General features: G+C 49.5%; 1 non-coding gene across 1 annotated transcript; it reads right to left on the bottom strand.

Moving 5' to 3' along the window:
- Positions 1-535: 535 nt before the first annotated feature.
- Positions 536-654, bottom strand: LOC136886950 (5S ribosomal RNA). The gene has a single exon (XR_010861901.1). It is a non-coding gene; the product is annotated as a 5S ribosomal RNA (ribosomal RNA).
- Between the last annotated feature and the right edge of the window lie 5,070 nt (positions 655-5,724).

Here is a 5,724-nt window from a genome sequence, read left to right as displayed (position 1 = left end):
TGTTATGTGCCATAAGAGGCCTGCAGGATAAGCTACACTAACCTAAAAGAATAAGAACAGCAAGTTTAGACATAGGGACGTACGATAGGAGGTACGAAAGTTAAAATCCTGGCACGAGTAATTGGAAGCGGTGCTAGGCTCAGCAAGGGTCCCCTAGGTCGACACACACACACACACACACACACACACACACACACACACACACAGAGAGAGAGAGAGAGAGAGAGAGAGAGAGAGAGAGACACGAATAATAATAATAATAATAATAATAATAATAATAATAATAATAATAATAATAATAATAATAATAATAATGATGTCGCCGCCGCCAGGTTAGGCCGGTCACCTAGGAGGAAATGCAATACTACGCTAAGCTTCGTTCCTGTATAGCCACACGGGGTCGAAGAGCAGCAAAAGGTCTAGCTAGTTTCAGACGTAACAAAAAACGTGATTTAAGCAATTTCTGCTGGCCTGAGGCAAAAGTTGAAAGTAAGTTGTCGTACTGGGACTGGGAAACTTGGTAAAAAGGGAATTGAGCCAACGGCACGTGGTGTTCCCAAGCGGTCACCCATCCAAGTACTGACCACGCCCAATGTTGCTTAACTGCGGTGATCGGACGAGAACCGGTGTATTCAACATGGTATGGCCGTTGGCGAGAGAACGGAGCTTGAAACGTCCATACGAACCGCAAAGCGAGTTTCCTGGAGGTCTTTGTGGCGCGGGGGCGTTGGCAATGGTGCAGGGGTGTGCTCGGAGGTCGCCGTCGCGGAGCGGGCGCGGGTGGTTGTCGCGCTCCGCGGCGAAACGTAACCTAACTCGACTTAACCCCACTTCTCGTAACCTAACCCCAAAAAAACGCGCGCGCTGGCGCGCGCGCGCACACACACACGGGAAGTGTCTAGGGTTGTAATAATAATAATAATAATAATAATAATAATAATAATAATAATAATAATAATAATAATAATAATAATTACTGAAGGTGGTTGTGAAGGGGCCGGCGCTGTAGCGCAGGGGCAGCGTGCCTGCCTCGTAGCTGGGGGGCCCGGGTTCAATTCCCGGCCAGGCAAAGGAATTTTACCTCGTTCTAATGGCTGCTTTGAGGTCCACTCAGCCTGCTTGCTTAGGGGCTGTAGTGCCATGGGGGTTGGTCTGGTTTTCATTGTAAAGGACAAAGCAGGAGGATTTTTAGCAATAAGGTAATGCAGTAGTAGTAGTAGTAGTAGTAGTAGTTCTTCCCTCGTTAGCTTATGATTTGAATGTTTTGCACTGTCTTTCGATGTATATGAAGTAGGACAGATAGATAAAATCAGAGTGGAGTTGATAACAAGGCTAACAGATGCTGCTCTTTTTTTTAAAGGTGTGGTGGCCCTGAAAAGGGCCGTTTGTTAAGAATGCAGCAAGGCAGAAAACCTGGCACCTTACTTGGAGCTGGTGTATTTGGTAACTGCCTTGGTACCCTCACTGACGGCGTGCTTGGCCAGCTCACCGGGCAACAGGAGGCGGACGGCAGTCTGGATCTCCCGACTGGTGATGGTGGAGCGCTTGTTGTAGTGGGCCAGACGGGAAGCCTCAGCGGCGATGCGCTCGAAGATGTCGTTGACAAAGCTGTTCATGATGCTCATCGCCTTGCTGGAGATGCCAGTATCAGGATGTACCTGTTTAAGCACCTTGTAGATGTAGATGGCATAGCTTTCCTTCCTCTTGCGCTTCTTCTTCTTGTCTCCCTTGGAGATGTTCTTCTGGGCCTTGCCGGCTTTCTTGGCTGCCTTTCCGCTTGTCTTGGGTGGCATGGTTGTCTCGGATGTCTCCTAGAAAGTAAATTTTGCGGCACCACAATTCTCATTGATCACAGGGATCTATGAGGAGTTTTAGCCCGTCGACCGTTTAGGCCTTGAGTGCTATTTCTTAAGATGGATTCTGTGGCATAACGAGGTGGGTGGTTGTGGATTGTAGTAAGGGATCTAACTGGCCAGGATATGGCCTGGGCCCCGAGGGGCGGAGGGGGTGCCCTTAATAGGGCTCCGGACAGCAACTTGTTCAACTCCTCGTCGTTACGGATGGCCAACTGTAAGTGACGAGGGATGATTCTGGTCTTCTTGTTGTCACGGGCTGCATTGCCCGCCAACTCAAGAACTTCAGCTGCCAGGTATTCCATGACTGCGGCCAGGTACACAGGAGCCCCAGCACCCACTCGCTCAGCGTAGTTTCCCTTGCGGAGGAGACGGTGGATACGGCCGACAGGGAACTGCAGGCCTGCACGGCTGGAGCGACTCTTGGACTTGCCCTTAACTTTTCCTCCCTTTCCTCGTCCTGACATGATGCTCTGCTGCTCTACTTCGAAAATGATACCGAATCACTCTGCGCACCAGTTTTGTAGCCTGCAAGGTTGCTCAACGTTACGAGCCAACCAATAAGGCTGCAGTAAGCTTGCGCTCATTGGCTAGTCGCATGCAGCCCTCTCGGTCTTAAAAAGAATTGCAAGGGGCCCGCAAAATTTAATTTTTTTTTTAAATTTTGCGGGCCCCTTGCAATTCTTTTTAAGACCGAGAGGGCTGCATGCGACTAGCCAATGAGCGCAAGCTTACTGCAGCCTTATTGGTTGGCTCGTAACGTTGAGCAACCTTGCAGGCTACAAAACTGGTGCGCAGAGTGATTCGGTATCATTTTCGAAGTAGAGCAGCAGAGCATCATGTCAGGACGAGGAAAGGGAGGAAAAGTTAAGGGCAAGTCCAAGAGTCGCTCCAGCCGTGCAGGCCTGCAGTTCCCTGTCGGCCGTATCCACCGTCTCCTCCGCAAGGGAAACTACGCTGAGCGAGTGGGTGCTGGGGCTCCTGTGTACCTGGCCGCAGTCATGGAATACCTGGCAGCTGAAGTTCTTGAGTTGGCGGGCAATGCAGCCCGTGACAACAAGAAGACCAGGATCATCCCTCGTCACTTACAGTTGGCCATCCGTAACGACGAGGAGTTGAACAAGTTGCTGTCCGGAGTGACCATTGCCCAGGGTGGTGTTCTGCCCAACATCCAGGCAGTGCTCCTGCCTAAGAAGACTGAGAAGAAGGCTTAAGTTCCTGTTCTCGGTCAGGGCGTTGGCTCACCGGAAAAATATAAATAAACGGCCCTTTTCAGGGCCACCAACACCTTAAGATAAGAGCTGTTTGTCTATCATGCTGGTATAGCTATCTTACAGAAGTATGGAAAAATCCTGAAGTGATAGAGCAGTTCAGACAACTCTCCTAATAATAATGATAATAATAACAATAATGAGACACTGCAAATATGAGGGCATCTGTAACATTAGCCAGGAGAGCACAAGAATAGCCTTACCTTTGAGGTTATTTATTTAAGGGGGAAATGAGTGAAGTAGCTCCAGGCCCCTCTTAATATTTAATTTTCAGAAGGGAAGGAAGAAGGAAGTACATTATAGATTTCATTTCATTAATGCTGTATAATTCTGTTCTTGACTGCTGGATACTACCGACCTATGCATGTAAGAACACACACTTAACTAGAGAGGAAAGGATACTTAAAGTAGTATATTTACAATACTTTGTGTATCAGATGTGCACGGCAAGGAAGATAATGTTTGTTTTCTCTTGTTAGCATTAAAATGTAGACATCATAACTGATAATGAGGGCTTTTTTTTCCGTGCAGGTTTCGGGGAGATGACTGTTTTGAGAGGGAGAATAGCGCAAGCTACGTTAGAGGAGTACTGTAAGTGGGACTCTGTGCTCTTTTGAGAGGTAAGTGGTGGCCCTGAAAAGGGCCGTTTTTTAAATACTGCATGCTCACAAACGGGAGCACGCTCGGAGGAGACTTAACCACCGAAACCGTACAGGGTGCGTCCCTGCCTCTTGAGAGCATAGACGACATCCATGGCGGTCACAGTCTTCCTCTTGGCGTGCTCGGTGTAGGTGACGGCATCCCGGATAACGTTCTCCAGGAATACCTTGAGCACGCCACGGGTCTCCTCGTAGATAAGTCCCGAAATACGCTTGACTCCACCTCTGCGAGCGAGACGTCTGATGGCAGGCTTAGTGATGCCCTGGATGTTGTCTCGGAGCACCTTCCTGTGACGCTTGGCGCCTCCTTTGCCGAGTCCCTTGCCTCCCTTGCCTCGTCCGGTCATGATAGATCAGTAGAGCTGCGAGTTCAGAGCTAGAATGCGGCTGGCACTCGCGACCCCTCGCTTTTGTTGAAAGTGCCTGGCCCCGGTGACGTCAGCACCGCCCGGCCAATGGGAGTGCAGCTGCTACCGAGGGTGGGGGAAGCGAAGCAATAAAACAGCCGGGCAGCAAGCCCCCGCACCATTCTTCCTGGGACGAGTCGACAGTGAGCACGTGATGGCCCGTACTAAGCAGACTGCACGTAAATCTACCGGAGGCAAGGCCCCGCGCAAGCAACTGGCCACCAAGGCTGCCCGTAAGAGCGCGCCTGCCACCGGAGGAGTGAAGAAGCCTCATCGTTACAGGCCCGGCACCGTGGCCCTGCGTGAGATCAGGCGCTACCAGAAGAGCACTGAGCTTCTGATCCGCAAGCTGCCCTTCCAGCGGCTGGTGAGAGAGATAGCTCAGGACTTCAAGACCGACCTGCGCTTCCAGAGCTCGGCTGTCATGGCCTTGCAGGAGGCCAGTGAGGCCTACCTGGTGGGTCTTTTTGAAGACACCAACTTGTGTGCCATCCACGCCAAGCGTGTCACCATCATGCCTAAGGACATCCAGCTCGCCCGCCGCATCCGTGGCGAACGTGCCTAAGTCCGGTGCTTGTCTTATGGCTGGAGCTTTACCAAACGGCCCTTTTCAGGGCCACCAAAATTTCCTAGAAGAGTAGTTATTGTCTCTCTGGTCTAGGATAGAAGGAAAACGAAAAGAAAAAAAAAAAGCTAGTGGTTCCTCTAGGTTCAAGGAAAAATCTAAGAGTAACAGAAAATAATAATAATAATAATAATAATAATAATAATAATAATAATAATAATAATCTTGAGTACTGAGTACAATAATTCATTAATTAATATCTAGGAGGTGATAGTTATAATAATAATAATAATAATAATAATAATAATAATAATAATAATAACAACAACAACAGCAACAGCAAAAGTGCAGTAAGTAAGGATAAAGAAAAATGTAGTCAAGTACAATAATAATGAAATTCGAAGAGTGAGTCGCCCCGCAATGAGACAAACTAGCCTGTTTAGGAGGCAGAGATAGGAGAGGCCAGGGTTCCAGCCTTGGACAGTGACTGACATAATATGCTCTCTTGGGGAATAAAATTGATGGCCCTGATAAGGGCCGTTTTTCCTCTGCTCTTACGAGAGCAAGAGGTGCGTGTAGAAGGAAGCAAGAACACGAAATGTCCTCACTTCCTTTTTGCTGGAGCCTTTTTAGGCGAGGCCTTGGGCTTAGCGGCCTTTTTAGGCTTAGGTGCCTTAGGCTTCTTAGTGGGCACCTTGGCGGCCTTCTTAGCCTTGGAAGGAGCCTTCTGCTTGGGTTTGGGAGCAGGAGCGGCCTTCTTCTTCTCAGCAGGCTTTTTGGAAATGGCTTTCTTGGCTGCAGCCTTGGCTCCACCAGCCTTCTTCGCCTTGGGGATGCGCTTCTCCTTGGGGGCAGCGGACCGCTTGACAGGGGCTGCGCTGGCCTTCTCCGGCTTGGCAGCCGAAGCGAGCTTGAAGGAACCTGAAGCTCCCTTCCCCTTGGTCTGGACCAGCTCTCCGGAAGCCACGG

Source organism: Anabrus simplex, chromosome 4 (genome assembly GCF_040414725.1).
Source record: "Anabrus simplex isolate iqAnaSimp1 chromosome 4, ASM4041472v1, whole genome shotgun sequence".
Classification (NCBI taxonomy): domain Eukaryota; kingdom Metazoa; phylum Arthropoda; class Insecta; order Orthoptera; family Tettigoniidae; genus Anabrus; species Anabrus simplex.
This window is presented reverse-complemented; position numbering and strand designations above follow the sequence as displayed.